This window comes from Plecotus auritus (genome assembly GCF_963455305.1).
Source record: "Plecotus auritus genome assembly, chromosome: 8".
NCBI classification, from domain to species: Eukaryota; Metazoa; Chordata; class Mammalia; order Chiroptera; family Vespertilionidae; genus Plecotus; species Plecotus auritus.
The window spans coordinates 52858723-52884296 of NC_137782.1; the positions used below are offsets into that span (position 1 = coordinate 52858723).

At 44.3% G+C, this 25574-nt stretch overlaps 1 protein-coding gene across 3 annotated transcripts in view; it reads left to right on the top strand.

Annotated features, from left to right (window-relative positions):
* The first annotated feature begins 516 nt into the window (after positions 1–516).
* RNF152 (ring finger protein 152) overlaps positions 517–25574 on the top strand; it is a 75168-nt gene continuing 50110 nt past the window's right edge. Inside the window, exons 1-2 of one of the 3 annotated variants that reach the window (XM_080685897.1) lie at positions 517–795; positions 1992–2117. The gene's annotated coding sequence lies outside the window, so the exon portion shown is untranslated. Of the gene's footprint in view, positions 800–1991; positions 2118–25574 lie in introns of all 3 variants that reach the window. The other 2 variants (XM_080685899.1, XM_080685898.1) reach the window with 2 other exon arrangements.

Here is a 25574-nt window from a genome sequence, read left to right on the forward strand (position 1 = left end):
GGGATGCATCCAGGCCTTCTGTCCACGAAAGCAGGACCCGTCCGGGCTGGACTATGTGAACTTTAAGGGTCAGCCAGAAAGCATCTGCGGTGACACGGAACTAGGCAGTTTCGGAAACGTGAGGATCTCTACTCCTCCCTCGCTCGTCCCCTGGTCCGGAGCTGCAGACTGGTTCCCGCCGGCCTGGCTGGCTACCAGCTCCCTCCCGCCCCGCCCTTCTGTCAGCTGAGCTCGGCCTCGGTTCACACCTGCTTCCAACTTAGGTCCTACATTCACGCGTGGAAAAGACAACGTCGAGGTCCCCGCTGAGGTTGGGCCCATGGGGGCAAGGCCGAGGGAGGGCACGAGGGAGAGTGGGCAGCTCCTCACCCCGGAGGTGGTATGCGATTCCAGACAGACAGACAGACGGACAGACCTCCCGGACAAGTAGAGGGGAGGGGTTGGAGGAGGTGGAGCCGCCGGGGAGGGCGGTACCGCGGGGAGTCGAGCCCGGCCTCCCGCCCCCACCCGCTCCGTGCATTTGTCTGGGCGGTGACACGAAAGCTCCCGCTCGCAGCCCAGCGCTTGGCGGCGGAGTCCGGCCCGGAGCGCGGAGGGCGGCCGGGCAGGTGGGGCGCTTCCCCCCGGGCGGGGCAGGGAGCTGGGGCTGCAGACGCCGACGCCGCGCTCCCTGCGCTCGCCCGGCTTCCGCGCCGCGCGTCTGGCGGAGCTGGTGGCGGGCGCTCCGGGACCACCCGGCAATGCTGCCTCCGTCGCCGCCTCTGTAGGGAGCGCTCGAGCCCGCCGCCGAGAGAGGTCGGTGAGTTTCGATTTGTTCCTCTGCTCTGCCTCTCCGGGGTTGGGGTCGGCGAGCGGGGCGCCCGGGGATGTCAGCGTCCCCAAGTCTGCCTCACCGGGAGTGGGAAGCGAGAAAGGGGAGCCGCCGCCTGGTGCATTGAGGGGTACCTCTTGGCCTGTGGATGGGGCCGCAGGGGTTTCGGGGAAGGGAGCGAGGGGCACGGTGGGGAGGCCCCGGGACGCGGGAGGTGGTCCCTGGAGTTGCGTTTGTTTGGAGCGCTGGCGGAGTTGGGCTGTCGACTGGGGCTGGGGAGGGGTTAGGGAGGGGAATGGCGCTGTCGGCGGCTCCGCCGAGTCCTCGGATGCCCCCTGGAGCTCCGGTCCGAAGGAGCTGTCTCCTGCCCGCGCCGCGCGCGTCCCAGCTGCGCCCCCACCCCGCACACACTCGAGTAGGTCCCCTCGCAAGCCCCTTGTTGAGCGGCTTCCCCACCCGCAGAAGTTGCCCTCGCGCGCCCCCTGCGGCCCCACGGCCTCTCCCGGGAGGAGGGGGCGCTGTGATGGGCCAGATGTTGGGGGTCTTTTGTGCCGACCCATGCGCCTGGGGCGCTTGCTCCTGGAAGGGCAGCGACAGGACAAAGCAGGCTGGACTCGTGGGACTCTGCCTGAGAAGCGGCACCCCCCGGTCCCGCCTAGGGTGGGGGTGGGTGGGGGGACCGTGACATGGTTTTGGGAAGAGTAGAGAAATCGGCAAAACAGTGACAGGGACTTGATGAGGTGGCAGACGGCGTGAAGGAAAGCAGGATGCTCGCGAATGCAGCGCTGGTGTGTCTGTCTGGGCGGGTGATTGGGCGCCCCGCATTCCCATATAACCGGGTTTACCTAGTAGATTTTGCTGGTGTGTATTTGCCCCAAGATGTTATCCTCGCTTTCTCGTATTTCGTTCTTAAGGGATTACAGTTGGTAGCAGAAGCGCTACCACCAGAGGAGAACTTGGGGGCGGGGGAGACTGCAGATGAGTGGTGGTGGTGGGGGGGTTATTTATCCTGTAGAGACAATTAGAAGCATTCCGCCTCCTCGCCGCCCGCCCGCCCTCCACACCTCCGCCGCCTTCCCCCACCGCCTCAGTGCACCCGCTCCGCCGCTGGCCCGGAGGAAGCTTGGATTTCTTTCTCTGCTGCGCGTATCTAACCCCTACTGCATGTATTTCACTGCAGGCTGAACAAAGCTCAGACTCAATTGTGCTTCCTGCTTGTCAGCCTCTTGCCTCCCAAACGCCTACCATTTCCACTTGATGTCATCAGACAGAGAAGGGGGTGAAAGGGACTCGGTGACAGATTCAGGTAAACCCCCCCCCCCCCCCAATAATCTGGGAAGCCGCCTGGGTGTCCCTGGGTCATTTGGGCCAACAGTGTTTTGCACGGGGCCGTTGGGGTGTTTTCTGCATCACACCATTCCATTCCTGTCCGTGAGGAGGATGAGTGGGGGCTGCTGGAAAGAAATCGCCAATGACTTCAAACCTTCCTTTTGAAGAAGTCATTGAGGGCAGGCAGGGTGCGTGTGGGGTTGTGTAAATCACACCTGGTTTCTTTTGTTGAGAATGTTGATATAATAATCAATACCTAGTTGTATCTGAATGTGGGGTTTGGATATATGCTTGCTTTCTTATCTGTAGTAATATATTTTGGCTTCAGTGGGACATAGTGTTTGTTGAGAAGGTATCATCCTAAGGCTGATTACAAATTGGACTGGTGCTCAATTAGAGCACCGGTCAAATGTAGTGACTTTCGTATGAAAGGATGTTTCTCCTCCATCCCTTCTTTATAATAGTGTTTGCAATATCACCCTGCCAGCTGTAAGTTACTGGGAGGTGGAAGGGAAGGCTGTTGGGGAAGCAGAAAGAACAGAAAACAGAGCTTTAGTTAAGTTTCCATTTATAAAGCTGTGAACCATTAGTCTCTCAGTCTGCATTTTATCTTTAGGTTGTTGGTTCTTTTCCAAAAACTCTGGCCTGTTCTTTTCTTTCCAAGGATAGTCCTGTTTTGACGGCACCCTAACCAGATCTGGGGTTATCTTGAAAGAGCTCAATGAAAACGTAACCTTCAGTCGCATTAGGACACCTTGGCATTGGCATTTTCTCCTAGAGGGCAGAGTCCCGGCGTCCTGCACAAGTAGCAGGGGATAAGCATGGTTATGGACATGGACTTGGGGTTTGTCTTATAGGAAGGAGGGGTTGCTTAGGACTAAAGGCTACTGGTTACTGGTGTTCTTGCTTGCTCTGCAGCAGTGGCAGTAGCACAGTATCTGTGGCAGATTCTCTCTTCACCATTCTCCCCCCCCACATCCCTCCAAACACTTAAAAAAATAAAATAACTTGAAAGATTTGTCCTTCACCTCCAGGGTAGTTTTGTCTTGAGAGGTGACTTTAAAAAAAATATAGTGACACTGGCATTTATCCTTCTACTCTAAGCATGCAGGAATCACTGGGAGAAGTAGGTGAGTTACCCAGTCCCAGCTGAAACAAAGGCCAAGGTGTTAGAAAGATCAGATTTGTAATGCTGTTAGGATAGAGGTATTTTGACAGTTTTTATGTCAGCAATAATGCAGGGTGTGTGCTGTGTTCCTGCAAGAAGAAAAACCACATGATGGTGGTAATAGGGAATGTAACAATGCAATAGAAACAAAGGGTGTGGTGTGTGTGTGTGTGTGTGTGTGTGTTTAATAGAAAAAATAAATACCTCACACACACAATTCCGCATGAGAAAACAGCTACCTGCACACGTAAATGTACGTCCAGGAACAAAGATGAACATAGTGCAGTGTTAGGTTTCACTGTGGCTTTAAATTGTGTGTAGTAATAAATCACAATAAAGTGTTGTGTTGCTGTTCAATTTTTGTTTTATTTTTACTTTTTTAGGTGGAGGCTCCCCCGCCCCCAGATGTCTGCAGTAGTGTGTTTAGGTTTAGGTAGGGGCAGCCCTAGGGGTTATTAGACCAACCTTTGCCTCCAGAGCTCTTTCTTCAGCATTCATTTAATTCACTCAGCAGATGTTTATCAAGCACCTAATAAATAATGGGCCTTGTGATAAGGGCCAAGGAGTGGGGGTGTGGTGTGGTGACATAAAAATGAGCCACCGGGTAATAGAGAAATGATGACCAGATTCTTGTTAAGGTCAATGGTAGCTAGTGAGAAAGAGAGTAAGAATAGTATTGGACTTCTGAGGAGGGGGCATATGGCCATTCAGCCTTTACTTGAATGCCTCTTTCATTGGGGCGCTCACTACTTTGTAAGTGACTGGGCCTGTTGTTAGAAGGTGACCTTTTCTTCATAGCCTTTAAACTCTTCAGCTGAATCTCACGAATAGTTAGATTTCACTGTTGTTGAAAGGTCATTCTGTTTTCATTCCTTACTCTTTCAGGGTTGTTTGAATGTGTCCATCCTGTCGGCACCCTCCTCATTTCAAGGTTTTATTCAGTCCCTGCTGCACTTGAATTTTGAAACAAAGTCTGCTTTTCTGAATAATCTGATTTAGAAAACAGAAGGGGGGCGCACTTTGCAGGTTCCTCTCTTTTTAAAATAGTAATGTATCAGCAAGATAGGTTAGGTTATTCTGCAGTAACAAATAACCTCCACATCTCAGTGGCTGAGTACTGAGTCTAGTTTCTTTCCTATGGTGTGTGTCCAGTGTGGTCAGCAGGTAGGTGCTGCTCATTGTAGTCACTCAGGGACCCAAATCGATGGAGGTGTGATCTCGGGTGCTTGCAAGATCCCCGCAGCATTGGAAAGGAAGCTAGAGGATCTTGTTTTCATGACATGATCTGACCCAGAAGTGACTTACATTGCCTCTGCCAGGACTAGTGCTGTGACCCCATTTAGCCACAATTCAATATTTCTTGTACTGAAAAGGGAGAACGGGATGTAGGGAGCAGCACTAATAGCTTCCACAAGTGATGTGGCCTAGACAAGTTTATAAAGTGTATACCTACTGGGCCTAGCTTAATGCTTTGTAGGTACTGGGCATTACACAAGAATCAGTTGAATGAATGAATGAGTGAATGAGTGATATGTATCTTAATCTAGTTCCGCCCTAATCTAATATGACTGTACACTGGTCATCAAGTGAAAAATTATAATTTTCTCTCTTTCTGCATTTATTCTGAAGTGCTAGGCCAGGAGATATTTCCAAGGCTGGTTGATTCTAGGAGGTTCGGTGCTTAGCATTATGTAACCAAGAGGTGTTACCTACAGACTTTCTCTCTCTCGCCATCTGCCACTTGTCTAAGACTTCCTGAGTTTGTTTGGAACAGCTCAGGGTAGAAAAAGTGGCAAAGGGCCTAGCATCAACCAGGGGGTGGCCTCATCCAGCAAAGACTAGGGCAACAGATGGGGCCTAGAACAGGCAAGGGTGTATGTAGGGTAGGTAGCCTTGGATCACACTCTTGTCACTTTGATGTTTAGAAAGCGCAATTTGGATGAGAGCTTTTTTGGTCACAGGACTAATAAGACACTTAGAGAGATCTGGTGCATGCGTATTTCCATCAGCAACCATGGTGACTGTGATGGTAAGTTTTAAGGCCTTTCTTGCTGCACTCTCCCTACAAACAGTTGGGTGAAACGGGCATTGCAAAGAGCTCTGGATCAAGCAGTTGGTGGCTTGTAGAGAGATTTGGCTGTGGGAAGTGCTGGTCACTCAAATATCTTGGTTCATGTTGTGATAAATACATGCATGGATTAGAATTTTTAGGATTTAATGAGTACTTTTAGCAAAAGCATGGAATTGAATAGAATAGTATTGCTTCTGATTCAATCAACTCGATGAAGTCATCTTATAAAGGCAGTTCTCTACAGACGGATGACAGAGTGAGCTGACCGTTAGTCCTCAAGTCACAGTGACAGGAGGACATGAGTGTTGGCCTGAGAACACAGAGGCTGCCCCCTGACCCAGTGTCCCTTGAGTAACTGACGGTTGCACCCAAAACGCTTCTGAAGTGGGAGATGAGCAGCCAGTAGGGGAACCAGATATATCCTTGACCTCCAAGAACCAGTGCAGGATTGGGCTGAGAGCGAGGATAGACTGAGAGGGAAAATTAAGCCCTGAGGGACTAATCTTGGAATATATTTGGGAAGCTCCAAAACACATTTCTATATTTTGTTTGGCCTCTGACTTCCCACCACTTTAATTTCCTAATGAAGCCGGCCAGGTGGACACTTGTGGAATGAATGTGGTTCCTAGCGCTGCCCGGGCCAAGGTCACAGCCTGAAGGGAGGAAGGCTTAGGTTTTCTGCTCCTTCCTTCACGGCTTCTGGAGCTGCGCTGGGTATTCCAGGGTCGGCTTTAATGATAGAAGTCACAATTTGGATAAAATAAGCACTTGTTTTAAAGGATTTTCTACTTCTGCTTGACTTAGTCATTGTCAGATTTAAAGAGGAAGGCCTCAAGTTGTGTATATGCGACTTGCATTTCCTTTGAGTGCTTCTCAGCCAGGGATTTCCTGGCCTGACCCTGTATGGTTGCTTGAGGCTGAGAGGACATTCCTTGTGGATCTGGAGGGGGGGAAGGAGGCAGACTGCTTGTGCTGTGCTGGGAGTGGAGGGGATGAGTGGGAAAAGACTCCTTATTCACCAATTGATTTGTTAATTCTTGCATAGATTAAACTCATTGCAAATGTCCTGCATGATAAAAGTTATTCTAACATCACTGGGACTTCCTGGGATGTCAGACCTTCATGCAAAAAAAAGGGATCAAAATGACTAGGCCAGATGTGGGGCAAATGCAGATGTGCCACCTTGGGACAAAGTCGGTCAAAGTCGTCAGGATAAAGTGGAATCACAGATGCCCTATTCTGTGCTTATTTCTCTTTCTGCTCTTCACTACTTTCTGCTCCTCCCATCTTGCTCCTACCTACCAGGAAATGTGACTTTTCTGGCTTAGTTCCCATTTATAAATTCAAATAATCACACTGGATACACTCTTCACTGAACTTCTGTACGAATTGATGAGATTTTGGTAAAAGCTTTGACAGATAGACACTGTGGAAATAGGGAGCATTGTTATTATATTGATATTCTGTTTATGAATGGGTTAGCTGTCCCTCCCTAGTGACAGTTCCCACCTTTCCCTTAATTTCCATCCCCACTGCCCCATCCTGACTGAGAATCTTGTTTCTCTCTGGGCTATTACAGCAGGTACCCTCACCTCCTGGCTTCCCACTACCAATTCATATTACAAAAAACCCTTACAATGGCACGCTGTTTAATTGTTTGTTCCCTTGTGTAATAACCTTCAGTGGCTTATGGTTTTTGTTGTTGTTTGTGGGAGGGGGGAGAAGCTCATATTCTTTTCTTAAAAGGTATTCTAACCTTGACTTTTGCTCTACCTGATTTTAAACCACTCCATTAGCTAGGATAGTTAACCCACTGTTTCTCAAAAACACTGTGCATAGCCTCTTTCTTAATTTTGGAACATTCTGTGGCCTATGGTGTCTTCTCCCTATACCCCATCTTTAAAGGTGGATTCCACTCTTAACTCATCTGAAAAAGTTAACTCTATCACTTCGGAACTTACCAGTCCTTCACTCCAAAGTTCTTTGGCAAAGTTGCCTCCATCTTTCATTTCATTCAACATTGACTAATTCATTTTACAGAGGGCACTTATCATATATTGTCTTGTATCATCACCTAAGATTGACGTGTCTTTTTGTTTCCGTTTAGTTGCAAAGAACAGAAACCCACTCAAGCTAAAGGGACGTGTATTGAAAAGATATCTCAGGATGTCTTTTATCATCAAGCCACACATCACCAGAGTCCTAGAGAACAGGACTCTTCCAGTCATTGCTGAGTGGGGGGAGAGGGTGAGGGTTACACATCCCTTTTGAGCTGGTAGATGTAGAGACCAGGACCAGCAGGATCTCACTTCCTTTGCAAAATCCTTAAAGATAAAGACTTGATAAGGTTTGACCCTATTTGTACCTCTTCTCCTCCCCCCTCCCCCCTCCCATGTTTGTACAAAGTAAGGGCTCAGTAAATAATCATTCACAATACAGAAATGATTTTGACCTACTGTGATAAAGGAATTATATATACTTTTGGTCTTGTAGATTTAAAGGAACTTTTAAGAGAGACTTATTTTTAAGAGCTTTGCCTACTTGCATTAATAATGATTAAAAATTGAGTCAAATTAGAGCTGCCAGGCTACAGCCTGCATACCAGTGGTTGGAAGGAGAATGGTCTCTATGAGGATCATCATTTTAACAAAATGAATTGTTATTGACAGTCTGTTTTTCAACTTCAATTAGCCAGCTTCTTCCAAAGCAACAACGAAACAAAAACACTCTCTTGGTGACATAAAGCAAGCAGTATTAGAACTTTGCACCCCACCTGGTCACCCACAATCTCAAGGAGCAGACTGTGCTGCTTGGGTTTGACACCAGTGGGTAACAGTTGCCTACAACTGGCTAACATATCTTCCTAATTAACTTGTGGCCATAAGTGCCTTTGTGACAGACATCTGTTTTACTTCACTTCTTTCGAATATCACCCACCTGATAGAAGATCTTTTTTAAAAAATACATATATTTATTGATTTCAGAGAGGAAGGGAGAGGGAGAGAGAGAGAGAGAAACATCAATGATGAGAGAGAATCATTGATCGGCTGCCTCCTGCACGACACCTACTGGGGCTCGAGATGGCTACCCGGGCATGTGCCTCGAGTGGGAATGGAACCTGGGACCCTTCAGTCTGCAGGCCAGGACACTGTATCCACCGAGTCAAACCTGCCAGGGCTAGAAGATCATCTTTAACATGTGGAATGCTTGATCATTATGGATAGTATTATTATGAAAGAGGGAATGTACTCTACTGCTTGGAGAAAATGGCCAGGAATACATTAACATTAAAATGTTCTCAGCTTGACAAATAGTGAATGGAACTAAGATAAATGTCCCCAAACAAAGTATTTAGTGTGATATTCTTTTGCAGTTGTATTGCTGTGGAGTAGGTTTGCAAATTGCTTCCTTACAGGTTAATATGAGATTAAAAGTGGTTGGAGAGCACTGGATAGAGCTCTGTACTTTGTTGAGAGAATTTGCCCCTTTGTTGCCTGAGACATAAGGATTACTGTCACTTCATGTGGTACCAGCTAATTCAATCATGCAGGTAGAAAGCCATTTTTAACTGTGGTAAGTATCTGTCGATCCATTACTGCTCCACGCGGATGCTTCAGAATACATCTTTTCACCTGTGGGGGTGGATAAAATAGCATTGGAAACACCGAACATCAATGATTTAGGTATACAATTGTTTTTATTAAATTTACTTAAATATTGAGTGCCTACTGTTTGCCAGGCATAATTCTGCACAATTCTAACTAAAATATCTGCCTTGCTGTAACTTAACATGTGAACTTAACTCATAATTAATTTGATTTTCTGCTTTTCAGGCAATGGCAAAGGTAAAAAAGCAGAGAATAAAAGAAATGAATCTGATACTTTTCTCTCTCAATTCTTGATTCCCTTGCCATATATGCCCACGTTACTTGATTCAAATTCAGTTGAGTAGTTAAAAACATTACGCTGAGTTTTACAGAGAGAAAGGGAGAGAGAGAGACAGAGAGAGAATGAGAAAGAGAGAGAGGGGGAGATATATATATATATATATATATATATATATATATATATATATATATTTGTTGTTCTATTTATTTATGCATTCACTGGGATGATGCTGTAACCGAACTGCCAGGCCAGGGCTTCTAAAAACATTTTCAAGCGAGAGGAGTTTGGGTTCAAATGTGAGCTCTGCCATAATGACCTTGAGTGAATATGGTCTGACTGAACCTTTGTTTCTTCATCTGTAAAATGGGAGACAATCAACCTCGTTGACTTATTGTAAGAGTGAGTCATTCACATAAAGCGTTGCCTTATACATCACAAGTGCTACATAAATGGAAATGTGATTGAAGTCCATTTTATTCAGCGTCTGCCATCCACCAGTCATTGTGCTGGAAATCTCAGGATGAACAGTCTTGGTCTAAACGGAAGAAGCTCTTAAACTAGCCACGGAGATAAAAAACCACATCCAAATAACTACAGCCTTTGGCATTTATGAGGAATTTCTTTTGTGTCATTGTCATGAGAGCCTTTGTAAAGCTTTGTTTAAATGGCCCAGAGTTGAAAATGATAGGCTTTCTCGGGAGGAAGCCCGAGAGAGCTGGTTCTGAGACAGCCCACAGCCAAAGGACACCACCTTTTTTCTCCTGTGGCTTCACTCCTCCCCAGCAAAACAAGGACCTTATATGCAAGGGACCTCCCTTTCCTAGGGTCTGGACTCAGTTTGTCCAGCACTAAGAGGATACCTGGGTGGAGAGACTTTCCATTTTAAAACCAGAACAATCCCAAGAGACCCAGGGTAGTTTGCTCACTCTACTTAAGGGTCCTGCCTTGTCCTGTGATTGCTTGGAATCCTGAGTCAGGCTTTGTGGATGTTTTACATCGTTAGACCTAACAGCCACCTTCAGAGAAGGGGCAGGAGAGAACGGGCAGGATAGACAGGTGGAGGCAGTGTGGCTTTGTCAATCCCCTAATTTATGAATCTGCTTTTTGGAATGGGATTATTATTATTTTAAGGAAGATAGCTGTTTAATAAAGGCAAGAAAGCTAGACAATATAAGTTAAATGTAAAGTTAATGGGATCTTTAAGAAATTACACTTCAACAGTGGTATTGCTGTGCTTGGTAGGGTTGAGTGGCACAGGATTTGGTACACTGCAGGCACTTGTTGAAGGAATGGTGTAATCAATTCTTCAGAAATAACTTGGAGAGCGGGGTTTTAGTTCCGTCTGGGTTGCTGCTTGTAGGATTTCCGTCTGGGCCGTTTGGGAGCTAATTTGAAAACGCATGAACCTAGATCTCTGCTCTGGGTTCCTCGGTGCACTGATGTCTGGAGTGGATTTATATATGAGCCTGTGCTCCCCTTGACTATTTTTTTTTTCTTCTTGGTGGAACCACATGATGCTAGCAGACAAGTTGCCTTTTCCTTTTGCAGCTAGGATGCTTCTGGAATGTGCCCATGTTATGAACGTGAGCGTAGTGTGGACTGTGATGGGAGTGCTTGTGAACACAGTGCCCAGGGCTTTCCTCCCAGAGAGACGGGAGAGATTTCCTAGTGAGTCTGTTCGTGCCATGAGGGGCTGGGAAGGGAACCAGGCCTGTGCTGTACTACTGAGTGGAGATGTCTGAAGCCCTGGCTCCAATTTGCTGGTATTCCTTCTCTCTGAATCTCTAACTCCTGAGATTGATGGTGTATTGGGACGTTTTGTGGTGGATTGTTTTGAACTAATGACAATTTTAGCTTCAGGCTCAAAAAACTTCTGCCCTCCCCTTTTACTACCTAGAAGAACTTAAATTAGGGACCTTGGCCATAGTAAGAGATTATTTTTTGACCCACCTATGTGGCAGGGCAACTTTTATTTACTAAACATCTGCTCTTATCCTGCAATGACCTTTTGAAGCTCCCCCAAAGTGCATGACCTCATCCCTAGCTCAGGATGTCTTACATACCTTTCTGTCTCTTTCTGCCTCTGAACCTCTCCTGCGTGGGGGGTTGGGGGGAGTGTCTCTGACTTTCTGTTTTTGGTTATTTCCTCTTGCTAATCTTGTCTCATGTCTATTTGATTATTAGACCATCCAGAAGAACCTGGAGGGCAGAGAAAAGTTTATTCCACCCCCTCAATGGCAACTGATAAGACCCTTAGATAAACCACCATTTTTCTAGTGTTTAACTGATGTCTCAAACAATAACCCTTTGTGTTGTTTCTTCCTTGGAAGTGTAACTGGCTATCTGGGGGTGTTAGGTTGGTGCGGACTGGACCTGCAGCCTATTGCCAGCAACAGTCATGAGCTGGCTGGTCGCCAGTTCTGTGAATCCCATCCACAGAGCACCTGAAGGCAATTGCTAGACATCTACGTCACCCCTTCCGTCAAATTTCCCTGTAATCATTATGTCTGCCAAGATATGTTCATTTATGTTCTCGATAAGCCAGAGTTCTTCATGGTCTATTACTTCGTCTAAGAAAAAGGGGAATCTTTTAGGCAAACAGAATTCATTTAATAACTTACTTTTATTTCTGTACACAAAATGAAAAACATCAATTCAAAGAATTAATGTTTCTTTGCAGAGTCAGTAGTTCACTTCTTTTTTCCAACATTGGAATCAGGTCTATCAGAAATTAATCCTTCACACACCTTGGATTTATGACAAAATAATAAATAAAGTATTTGAGAATTGCATCCCTTGGTGGTCATACTTCCCAATAAGAAGCTCATTTACAGAAAAATGTCTTCACTAAGAAGTTAAAAAGAACATGTCGGATTTTACCTCAGACTTATTTCACCTTATTTGTGGAACCTGTCTGTAGATACAGCAAACCTCTCTTTAACATGCTCCTTAGAATAACTTTGAGAATTCCTTGTAAATTAGGAGGTCTGTAACTATCAGTTGTGAAGTCTAAGCGGGATTCAGCCTGGTTCTACTTGCCTCAGCTTTCATCTAATTCCTTACCTCTGACTTATTGCAAAGGGCAGGACTATTAGATTCTGTTACTGCTTTCGGTACAGGTGAATGGGGTGTCACTTAGACTAAAATCTTAGAAATAAATGACTGGTGGACTGCAATCTGGAATTCTTGCTCCACCATTGGAGGAAGCGGTTCTGAACACGCTGGCTCCCCTCTGGATTCTGCAGTCCACTCCCTCATTTTAACTTCTCCTTTGAGATTCTGACTTGTAAAGAAACAAATTTCTTCCTTTTATGAGGCTTTTTAGTACTAGGTGACTGGTGTGTTCAATATAATCTATAGTACTTAACAGCTCAATACACTTTGTTTTCCCAAAGCTGATCACAGTTAAAATAAGACAAGTAGAAAGAGAGTGAGAGAGAGAGAGAGGGAGACAGTATGGCAGTTTTAAAATTTAATTTTAGCTTCAAAATCAAGAACAACTGTTGCCTTACACTGTGATGTTGGCTTTGGAATTAAAAACATCTTGCCCAAAGCAAATTGCAATTGTTCTTAATGTTCTACAAAATGACATGGAAGTTGATCAGATATTTTCTTTCCTAAACTATATTAGATTCCACAATTTATAACAATTTTGGGGTTGGGGGATCTAACTATAGAGCAAGGATAATAGTATTTAGATATTATATGCTTTAGGTATAGTGCTAAGTACTTTAAGCCTGTTATCTGGGAGGTAGCTGAGCCTAGAAACTTAGGAACTTAGGTGAGTTTATGCCAGAGCCGGGATATGCCAGAGTCTGGCAGTCCATACTCTTAACCTCATCCTGGGACCCACATTCACGACTGGGATTAAGCATTGGAAGAGGTGAAAACTTAAACAGGTTCAGTGTAACATAATTTAAGAGGTTTGACTTCTAAACTGTCCTATCTTTGGGAACCAAGGTGGATGGTTTTGGTGAACCACCGAATTGATTTGATGTGACTTTGAGGCTGTGTTGTTTGAAAGAGTTGGTGGTGGAATATTTTTTGGGAAATTTGCAGTGAGATTTCTGGTTATTATCTGAGCTTTGCCCTATGCTAACAAGTGTCTGTAAAGTGTGGTGGTATGAAATGTTTCTGGAGGGACCACTCTACAGAACATAGGTGTGAGAAATTCGATCAGCTGCTAGGAGCTGAAAATGTTTGTGAATACAGCATTAAAACAAGTTTCAACAAAAATTCCCTCCTATCCCAGTTACTATTTTCCCCCATGTCAGAAAGTGGAATAACTCATATCCTTTCATATTGTCTTTGCTTTGTTCATGCAGTTCCCTTTCCCCGAGTCTCCCCCTCACTAAACCCCCTCCCCCTCACACACAAAAAACCCCAAATCACAACCCCCACAATATCTTGATGGAAGTTGTAAATATATTCATCAAGATTTCCCTCTCATTTCACCTGCCCTATGGGTCCTCCCCCAACCCTCTCAGACAGAATTAACTTTCCTTTCGTTCTTTTTAATCCCACTTATGCCTGTGTATGATAATTCTGAATATGGTTGCACCACGGCTCCATTGTGAATTCTTTGACCTTAGGGACCTTGTTTTGTTTAGGAGTTTGGATGAATGAATGGAAGAACAGAAGCAAATGAATAAACAAACTATAGATAATGTAGATTTGTTGGGATCAATTTGAGCGTATGTTAGTGGAAAATAGTGGTAGACCTGAGCATTGTTGTGTGATTGTGGTGACTGGCTAGATGCTTACCAAATTTCAACATTATTGACATCTGGGGCCAGATAATTTTTTGTTGTAGGGAAACTGTCTTGCCCACTGTGGGATATAGCATCCCTGGACTTTTCTACCCACCAAATGCAAGCAAAGATGTCTCCAGACATTGCCAAATGTCCCCAGCAGTCAAAATGACCCCTAGTTGACAACCACTGTATAGACTACTTTCTGTATCTAGATGGACCACAGGACTGGTTCTGACTGACAGGATAGGATGTATGTAAAAATGAGAGGCAGTTAGGAATGGGGTGCCATTTCCATACTTGCTCTTTCTGGTCTGCTGGCCAGCTGCCAGGGTGAATGCTGAAGTCCTAGGGTATGATGGAGCCACAAGATGGAAGGAACCTAGGTCCTGAATGACAGTGTGGAGCAGAGCCTCCCTTACGAAGCTGCTCTGGAATGCAGTATGAAGAAGAGATTAAGGCAAACCATTATGCCTTAGTCCAGTGGTCGGCAAACTGCGGCTGGCGAGCCACATGCGGCTCGCGAGCCACGGTTTGCCGCTCTGTTGACTAATGAGTTTGCCAACCACTGGGCTAGGGGCTTAATCACAAGGAACAACAACAGCCTGTAATTATTGGAATCGAGAGTCTTGGTCAGTGGTTGGCAAACTCATTAGTCAACAGAGCGGCAAACCGCGGCTCGCAAGCCGAATGTGGCTCGCCAGCCGCAGTTTGCCGACCACTGCCTTAGTCCAATGAGATTTTGGGGTGTTTATTTTGGCAGTCAGTCTATCTTGTCTAACCTCTCACACTTGGAATGAAGATACCTTGCTGAAGCAGCCATGTTGGTATTCCAACTAGTGAATAAAAACAGAAATTCCAACCTTGGAAAAAGAGACAGATTTTTTGTTTGTTTCTGTGTAGCATTAGTCTTATTGCCATAATTCTTATAATTTCTATTTTTATCAGAAAATGAGATGATGATAAACGTGAAGTTGTTATTCTACCACTTTAATCATTCTGACATGTCAGTAATGAACTATAAGTAATTTTATTTTTTATTTTTATTATTTTTTTTAATATATTTTTATTGATTTTTTACAGAGAGGAAGAGAGAGGGATAGAGAGTTAGAAACATCTATGAGAGAGCAACATCCATCAGCTGCCTCCTGAACACCCCCTACTGGGGATGTGCCTGCAACCAAGGTACATGCCCTTGACCGGAATTGAACCTGGGACCCATCAGTCCGCAGGCCAATGCTCTATCCACTGAGCCAAGCCGGTTAGGGCCCCCCCCCTTTTTTTTTTTAAATAAATCTTTATTCAGATTATTACAATTATTTCTCCTTTTTCCCCCCATAGCTCCCCTCCACCCCTTTCCCACCCCACCTTCTGCCCTTACCTCCCCCCCCCCACTGTCCTCATCCATAGGTGTATGATTTTTGTCCATTCTCTTCATGAACCCCCCATACCCCTTTCCCCCTGAGAATTATCAGTCCACTCCCTTTCTATGCCCCTGATTCTATTATATTCACCAGATTATTCTGCTCCTCAGGTTTTTAATTCACTTGATTTTTAGGTTCGCTTGTTGATAGATATGTATTTGTTGTTCATAATTTTTCTCTTTACTTTTTTCTTCTTCCTCTTCTTTAAGAATACCTTTCAGCATTTCATATAATACTGGTTTGGTGGTGATGAACTCCTTTAGCTTTTTCTTATCTGTGAAGCTCTTTATCTTCCCTTCAATTCTGAATGATAGCTTTGCTGGGTAGAGTAATCTTGGTTGTAGGTTCTTGCTATTCATCACATTGAAAATTTCTTGCCACTCCCGTCTGGCCTGCATAGTTTCTGTTGAGAAATCAGCTGACAGTCGTATGGGTGCTCCCTGGTAGGTAACTAACTGTTTTTCTCTTGCTGCTTTTAATATTCTCTCTTTGTCTTTTGCTCTTGGCATTTTAATTATGATGTGTCTTGGTGTGGTCCTCTTTGGATTCCTTTTGTTTGGGGTTCTGTGCGCTTCCTGGACTTGTAAGTCTATTTCTTTCACCAGGTGGGGGAAGTTTTCGGTCATTATTTCTTCAAATAGGTTTTCAGTATCTTGCTCTCTCTCTTCTTCTGGCACCCCCATAATTCTGATGTTGGTATGCTTGAAGTTGTCCAGAGTCTTCTTACATTATCTTCAACTTTTTGGATTTTTTTTTTTTTGCTTTTTGCTTTTTCGGTTGAGTGTTTTTTGCTTCTTTGTATTTCAATTCTTTGACTTGATTCTTGTGTTCCTCTATTCTGTTTCTGGGTCTCTGTATAATATTTTTTATTTCAGTCAGTGTATGTTTAATTTCTAGTTGGTCCTTTTTCATATCTTCGAGGGTCTCGTTATATTTATCGGCCTTTTCTAGGATATTCTTAAAAAGTCTTATAACGGTGGTTTTGAATTCTATATCCAGTCGTTTGTTTTCCTCCATTTCTTTCGTTTGTGATCTGATTCTTTGACCCCGCATTTTCACTGATTCCCTGAGTTGGTAAGGTAGATATTTGTGCTAGGTTTCCAATATGGCCCAGTAGGTCTGCTTCCCCAGTTAACCTGAGGTGGACACTCTTGGTGCACCCCTTTGTGGACTGTGTGTACAGCCTTGTTGTAATTAAGTCTTGATTGTTGTTGGTATCACTGGGAAGAATTGACCTCCGGGTCAGTTGGCTGTAAGGATCAGCTGTGTCTATGCTGGAAGAAGCCCGGTGCTGGAGACAGCCCTATAGGATTAGACTTGCCAAATTGCAATAGCCTCTGTGCTCAGCTTGGATGGGGTGGAGCCTCAGTCTTGGCTTCCTGTCAGCCCCGCCCCTGCGCGCACGTGCGCTTTCAGTCCTCCGCCTTCCCCAGCTCGAGTCTCCGCCTGAGAGTCCAGACTCCCCCCACAAGAGCGTGGGTCCCCAGGGGCTCGCCTGGAACCGGGGTTCACTGCAGTCAGAACTGGGGCACAGTGCCGTCAGGAGCCTCTGACTCCCCTCCACCAGGGAAAGCCCGCGGCAACCTCCGCAGCCCTTGTGCGCACCGGCGCGGGCGCACTTTCAGTCCTCCGCCTTCCCCGGCTCCCGAGTCTCCGCCCGAGAGTCCAGACTCCCCCCACAAGAGCGTGGGTCCCCAGGGGCTCGCCTGGAACCGGGGTTCACTGCAGTCAGAACTGGGGCTCAGTGAAGTCAGGATCCTCTGACTCCCTTCCACTAGGGAAAGCCTATGGCAACCTCCGCAGCCTTTGTGCGCACTGGCCCGCGTGCGCCTTCAGACTTCTGCCTTTCCCAGCTCGAGTCTCCGCCCGAGAGTCCAGACTCCCCCCGTAAGAGCGTGGGTCCCCGGGGGTTCGCCCGGAACTGGGGTTCAGTGCAGTCAGAACTGGGGTTCAGTGCGGTCGGAGGCTTCCTTCCCCCTTCCGCCAGAGGAAGTCAGCCAGGCTCTCAGCCGCCCTTCCTCTCTGCGCGCACAAAGACCCTTTGCCGTACCTCCAATTCTCTGTGAACTTTTCTCCTTCCTTCTAGTTGTAGAATTTTCACTCAGCCTGCTTTCCTGTGGTTCTGGATGGTGTCCGTTCTGTCCTTTAGTTGTAGTTTTGAAATTGTTGTGCGAGGCAGCAGTTTAGGTGTTTACCTATGCCGCCATCTTGGTTTTTCTCCTATAAGTAATTTTAGTAAAAAATAATAAAGCATCAAGTGTCCTAGCAGTTTTCATTTTACTGTGTATGAATATGTACCTACAATGCAAGTTCAAGTTGAGATATTTGTGGCAATTTATGTTTGTGTTCTAAAAATTTTGAGGAAAAATGACAGATGTTGGTACCCTCCAGTCACAGCTGTTTCTCACACCACTAATAAATAAATCACTGTATGATGTGATGGCCTTTGAAACGGACCCATATATGCTTAGTGCTACTGAATGCTGTGGATTAGTGTCCTTTAAAAAGCTGAACATAAAACCTTGCTTATCAGACTCAATTCAGTGCATAGTTCTAGATTTCTTTTGCAGCAATTAATTGCATTTGTGGTGTGTCTATGCAGAGCCACTGACCAAAATGGGTAAGTCAATGGGCTTCATTTGGCACCCATCTGGATGACAACAGTGGGGTTGTTTATGGCAAACAATGGCTGTTTGTGGGCCAGCCCTCAATAGCTAAAAGCTTTGTGTTTGATTCAGTGGCTCTACAGCAGCGGTTCTCAACCTGTGGGTCGCGACAGACCATCGGAAAACACAGATATTTACATTACGATTCATAACAGTAGTAAAATTACAGTTATGAAGTAGCAACGAAAAAAATTTTATGGTTGGGGGTCACCACCACATGAGGAACTGTATTAAAGGGTCGCGGCATTAGAAAGGTTGAGAACCACTGCTCTAAGTGTTTTGCATACAGTATGTGTATAATTCTCACAGTCTTATCAATATCTCTATTTTAATTTATTTATAAGAAATTGAAGCCTGGGGAGACTAACTGACTTACCCAAGGTCACAAAGAGAGTAAGTGTCAGAGCTGAGATTAGAACCCAGCCTGAATGGCTTGAGAGTTTGTGCGAGAAGCCACTGTGGTATGCTACCTCAGATTTTTCCTTCTGTTAAGGAGACTCACTTTCTCTGAGATGTCCTGTATTTTGATGACTTTAGCTAACATCTGTATATGATGATTAAACAAAGTTATTAATTTTATTACCTGGGCTTATTTCTTTTGCATGGGTTGAACATAATTTTCCAAAGCAGCTATCAGCTGATACTCTTATGTCTTCATAACTCTTGGCATAATGTCTCCTCCATAAGAAAGTACTAACTTACTTAGAACATTGGTTTGATTATTTTCATACAGAGATGCTCCTTTAGGAGGTTACCCCTGTAGGAGTAGGAATACAGGTACACAAGGAACTCAAATGCCAGGTGGTTCTGGATGAAGTGCTATTGGAGTTTAGAGAGGGAAAGATTACTCCTTGTTAGAGGTTTCAGAATGGCTTTATAGAAGAAGTAGCATTTGATGATGTCCTCGAAGGGTAGGCACTAATCTGGACATGTGGGCAGGTGGAGTGGCGTTCCTGCAGTACCAAGGTGGTAGGGGAGGGTGGATCTTGTCTTCTGGACAACAAATAATGCACTGTGACTGGGTCATAGAGCTGTGAGCCAGACTAATAGGAAAAAGATGAGAAATGTTGGTGGGAACACGGGTTTTGGATTTGTTTGGCAGAAAGCCATTGGTGGTTTGGGGGATGGGAAGGATGTGGATATGAAGCTGTATATCCTGAAACTTAATTTGGCAGCAGGAGATATGGATTGGAGCAGGAAAGGACATATGTGGGGAGACCAGCCCAGGTCCAGAGAAGATATGGTGAAGACCTGGACCCCAGGGGAGGGCGACGGGAATGGGAAGGATACATGAGTGAAAGACACATTTTAGAGACAAAATTAGCAGAATTTTAAAGACTGATTAAATGAGAGGTGGGAGGTAAACAGGTTTTCAAGTCTGAAGTACTGCATGGATAATGGTAACAAATATAAAATTGCATCGAAAAGGCCAGATTTGAGAGAAATCAAAAGTTCAGTTTGGAAATGGCATTTAGTAGACGGATCAGAGCTGTGCCTTCGAGAGTAATCCCATCCAGATGGTCATTATGAGTCTGAGGTTGAACCACGTTGCCAAGTGGGGGAGAGAGCCTTTAGGGAGCTGGCTGTGGAAGGACATAGGCCGAAAAGAAAAATGTCTAATTTCTGGAGCAGAGGACACGCGTTTAATGAAAACTAAGAGTGATATGTGACTTCATGTTCTGGTGTGGCTTAGTGCATATTTATTATCCCCAACTTAGTTATGATTTTTCCTAGATTTAAAATATTTAAAATGTTTTACAGACCATGCGTGAAAAATGTTCCATTCTGAACCTTGCCTGGGATATTGGAATCTGATTGGAAGACCCTCTGCTCATCTGGTCTGTCTGCTAACTCAACAGCCCCAGCTGTGCTGCAGGCAAGCCTGCCTTCCCCTTCTTGCCTCCTTTAGGATGCCTGCCTTCTCTTTCCTCCTCTATCCTTCTGTTTAAATCCTAACTCTTCCGTTAATACCCTACTCATATCCTATCTGAATCCTAGATGATTGCAGCTGACAATGACCTAGGCCAGTGTTCGGCAAACTCATTAGTCAACAGAGCCAAATATCAACAGTACAACGATTGAAATTTCTTTTGAGAGCCAAATTTTTTAAACTAAACTTCTAATGCCACTTCTTCAAAATAGACTCGCCCCGGCCGTGGTATTTTGTGGAAGAGCTACACTCAAGGGGCCAAAAAGCCGCATGTGACTCGTGAGCCACAGTTTGCCGACCACTGACCTAGGCTGCCTCCTGCATCTCACAGATATTAGTGTACGTCCTGGGGATGGCCAGCTGCTGACCTGTGGTAGATGTGTGTCCTTTGAGGGCTGTGCCTGCCCTGTGCATCTTTGATTGTTTTTTTTTAATATATTTTTATTGATCTCAGAGAGGAAGGGAGAGGGAGAGAGAAATAGAAACATCAATGAGAGAGAATCATTGATCGGCTGCCTCCTGCACACCTCCTACGGGGAATTGAGCCCGCAACCTGGGCATGTGCCCCGGGCTGGAATCGAACCTGGGACCCTTCAGTCCGCAGGTTGACGCTCTATCCACTGAGCCAAACCAGCTAGGGCCTCTCTGCATCTTTGCATTCCAGGTACCTGATATATATATATATATATATGTATATATATATATATATATATATATATATATATGTATGTGTATATATATATATATATATATATATATATATATGTATGTGTATATATATATACACACACATACATTTTTTACCAGTAAATGTTGTCATGAATTGTTATATCTCTAACTAGTTCTTTTTAAAAAATATTATTGCATTTTATTCAGAATGTTGAGATATATCTTTTAAACTCTTTTTAAAAATCTTTTCGTTGTTGAAAGCATTACATAGGTTCTCCTTTTCCCTTCATTAATCTCTTCCAGCCTGCTCCCATCCTTCCCTGCACCCAGGCCCTCACCACCCCACTGTCCATGTCCACGGGTTATACATATATGCATACAAGTTCATTGGTTGATCTCTTCCCATCCACCTTCCCCTGCCTTCCCTCTGAGGTTCAGTCTGTTCATGCTTCTATGAGTGTAACTAGTTCTTAATCTCTGTAGAGACTACAGTGATCTTCCACTTTTTTAATATTCCACACTATTTGGCTATGGTATCTTCATGCTACTGGTTGGTTAAGGACTGTATCATCAGGAACTTTTATTTTCTCTTGGGGAGGCCCAACATCTTGGTAGAGGATTCTTGTACCTTCAGTTAGTTAGAAGTGTAATATATTGGTTACCACCATTGGCTTAGCTTATATTTGCCTACTATTCAAAAGACTTATTGTCTATCTTGATTGATTCTTCTCTTCAGTCAGTTAATGCTCTGAGACAGTGGCAGCAAGGGGATTGGATTAGGGCAAATTACCCTGAGTTTTGCCTTTGGTTTTATGTAAGATGTTGGGGGTAGGTTTGCAGGAACTATTTGGCTATGGTATCTTCATGCTACTGGTTGGTTAAGGACTGTATCATCAGGAACTTTTATTTTCTCTTGGGGAGGCCCAACATCTTGGTAGAGGATTCTTGTACCTTCAGTTAGTTAGAAGTGTAATATATTGGTTACCACCATTGGCTTAGCTTATATTTGCCTACTATTCAAAAGACTTATTGTCTATCTTGATTGATTCTTCTCTTCAGTCAGTTAATGCTCTGAGACAGTGGCAGCAAGGGGATTGGATTAGGGCAAATTACCCTGAGTTTTGCCTTTGGTTTTATGTAAGATGTTGGGGGTAGGTTTGCAGGAACCAAATATATATTCAGAGACCAAATGGGTAACACAGTGGTAAAAGCTAAAAATTAGTTCTAATATTTCTGAAATTAATCAGACAAAATTCACATAGTATGGTATGTGGGATGATTGTGAACCAACAGAATGAAACTGCTTATTAAGGTAGATTTGGAAAATACTTGGGAGTGCAATGGCTCTAATTTTCCTTTCATGAGATTTGTTTACTAATATGATCTCATTCTGTCAGCCTCAAAAAGCCTTTAGTAATTAGTACCAATTAGAATCTGCTACCTTGCATGCTGGCCTGTTCCATTTTCTCAGAGAACAAATCCACTTTCTTTGGGTTTTGGAGAAAGAACTCTTATGCCTGCAGAGAATGTGTGGACTGATGTTCATAAATGACTTAAAAATATATATTTTTATTGATTTCAGAGAGGAAGGGAGAGGAAAAGAGAGATAGAAATATAAATGATGAGAGAGAATCATTGATCGGCTGCCTTTTGCATGTCCCACGCTAGGGATCAAACCTGCAACCCAGGCATGTGCCATGACTGTGAATTGAACCGTGACCTCCTGGTTCATAGGTCAATGCTCAACCACTGATCCACAACTGAGTAAAATTTTAAATATTGAATATCTTTGAATTGAATTTATAAGTTGAAGAGGTAATTGCTGATGTGGACTTGGCAGTAACTAAATCCAGAGCATTTGTGAAGCTCTAAGTTACTCAATTTAATTCTCAGGATAATTCAAGAGTAGGTTCTGTTTTTGTCCCCAGATTTTGGATGAGCAAACTGAGGCACAGAGAAGTTTAGGAGCTTGCTCAAGATTATGCTGCCAAGGGTGAACCCGATGGAAATCCCAAATCTGATCAGTGGTAGCATTGGCATGCCAGTGCATTACAATACAGCGAGTTTTCTTTTTCTTTCTTTTTTTTTTTATCCTCACCCAAGGATGTGCTTATTAATTTTTAGAGAGAGGAATAGGGGGTGGGGGGCAGTAGGAGAAACATGGATGTGAGAGAGAAATATCAATCTGTTGCCTCCTATACATGTTCTAACAGAAAATCGAACCTACAACCTAGGTATGTACCCTGAATGGGAATCAAATCCTTGCACTCCAATCAACTGAGCCACTCAGCTGAGCCAGCTGAGCTACAGTGGGTTTTCAGACTTTGCAGAAGTAGTTACTGTAGCAGGAGAAGAGGGAGAAAATGGCGGGGGGGAGGAGGGGGAGGAGGAGAAAGAGAGGAAGGAGGAGGAGGAGGAGGAAGAGAAGAAGAAGAAGAAGCTATCAGAAACAAAATATGCTAACAATAAATGTCTCTAGTCATTAATTTCTGTATATAAAGATGAACATGATATTAAAATGAAATACTAAAAATGTTAGCATTTTAATTTCATTTTCTCTGTGCTATATTCATGGTAGAGTTGTGAGTAATTATCTTCCTGTGGCTGTGTTGTTTGCACACCAAAATTTTATCTGGAAATTGTAGTGCAACAAATAGCTGCTGAAATCATGATGGCAGTGATTATGTCCATGACATAATTGTGCAAGTACAGAATGATGTGGTTATTCTGAGGGAAGTTGCTTTAGTAGAATGGTGAATGCTTTTCAAATGTAGGACAAGCCAGAAAGGAAGAAGGCCTAATTATGGGTTTGTAATATATAATGGAAATGGATGAGTTTTCAGGACTGTTTTAAAGATTAAAAATTAGACAGCCCAGAGTTCATTCAGAGTTTTTAACCAGACCATTAGTAATATTTTCAGCTCTGGTAGTAAGTGGTGGTTTTTTTGTTTTTGTTTTTTAATATGTTTTTATTGATTTTTAGAGTGGAAGGGAGTGGGATAGAGAGATAGAAACATTGATTAGAGAGGAACATCATTGATTGGCTGCCTGCTGCATACCTCCCACCAGGGATGGAGCCCACAACCTGGGCATGTGCTCTGACCAGGAATCGAACTGATGACCTCTTGGTTTCTGGGTGGACGCTCAACCGCTGAGCCACACCGGCCAGGGCATCTGGTAGTAAGTTTTTAAAAAACATTGTTAATCTCTAGCCTGTCCTGTGAAGTCTTCATTTCCAGTGTTGGGAGTGACTCACATCAACAGGTTTCTGCCTTCTCTACTTAAGGGTCCCTCTCTGGAGTCTTGTCAAGAGGTTTTAGCTTTTGCCATGAACATATCTAGGTTTTGGGAGCTTACCACGTCCCAAGTAAATTGTTTCCATTTTAAAGTTGGGAAAACCTTGAGACTGAATGAGGTAGGATTCTGCAGTTCACAGGTGGGTGGAACATGCCAGGCTGCTCACCCCGGTCATGCTTGGGGAATCGGTCTCTGCCCACCTGAGCCCTTCCTTCTGATACAGCACACCAGGGGACACCAATGTGATCTCACCCTGGGGGCCTGCAGTGTCCATGGTTTCACCACTAGAGATTCATTCCTTGTGGGGTGGAAACAGCAGGCATTGTGGTCACTTAGTAGGCTGAGGGCCATGTCCCTACTCTGTGACGTATTTATCAGCTTTCTGATCATGAGTAAATGCCCTCATTTAAGATGAGACCGGCAATACCTATCTTGGGAGGTCACAGTGAAGGTTAATAATGGTCATGGTTGTGTGTGGCTCCCTTGCAAGATGTCAGGTGCTTTTTAAAATATTATGTATGTGTTAGTTCATTAAATTCTAGAAGGCTAGCTAATCATTTGAGTCTGCTTTGTACCAGCCCCTCTGGGGAGCAAGTGCAGAAAGAGCGGGAGTATGAAAAAGCAGAGCACAGGTTGTAACATTACCTAGGCACTGCTGAGGCTTGGGGAAGGATGCTGGCAGGGACTCCAGAGGTGGTAGGAGGAGTAAGGTCAGCATTGAAAACAGAGCAGGAGGTGTGGACATAGGAAGACACAGGCACTCACTGTAATCTGGACCATTTGCCTGGAATCGGCCAATCCCTCACCTGGCTTCATTTTTCTTATTTTGGATTGAAGAAGTGAGGTGTATAAACACACTGGTAGGAAAATAGGACATTGATCCTTTTTCTTTCTTAGTTAACCTTAAAGATCTCTTTCTTTCCACATCCTTAAGAAAAGGTAGAGAGAGAAAAGTGATGTCCTGAAGCAAAACCTAAATGGAGTGGGGCTTGGGTCGCATTTGGCCAAGACACAAACACCAGACTGGACCTTGGACCCATGGAGTCATCAGGGACTTGAAGTCTTTTCTCAAGGGGAACAAGCCAGCTGTGAAGGACCAAGGGGTGAGGGGACAGACATGGGCACCTGAAAGGAAGGTGTGGTCTCCACCCTTTCTTGCTTGGGTAAAAGGAAACCAGAGCAGATGAGAGCATTCGTTCAAAAAAAGCTATGTGGGAGGTAAGGAGATGATGTGTATGACATGAAGTTGTTTTTTTTAATTTTAAAAAAATTTATTTTATTTTTTAATCCTCACCTAAGGATATATTTTTATTGATTTGAGAGAGAGACACACACACACAGAAAGACAGAGAGAGAGAGATATGTGAGAGAGAAACATTCATCGGTTGCCCCCCATACGTTCCCTGATCAGGGATTGAACCCACAATCTAGGTATGTGTCCTAACTGAGAATCGAACCCACAACCCTTTGGTGCAGGGTACGATGCTCCAAACAACTGAGCTACCTGGCCAGAGCTATTTATTGATTTTAGAGAGAAAGCATAAGAGAGTGAGAGAGGGAGAGAAACATC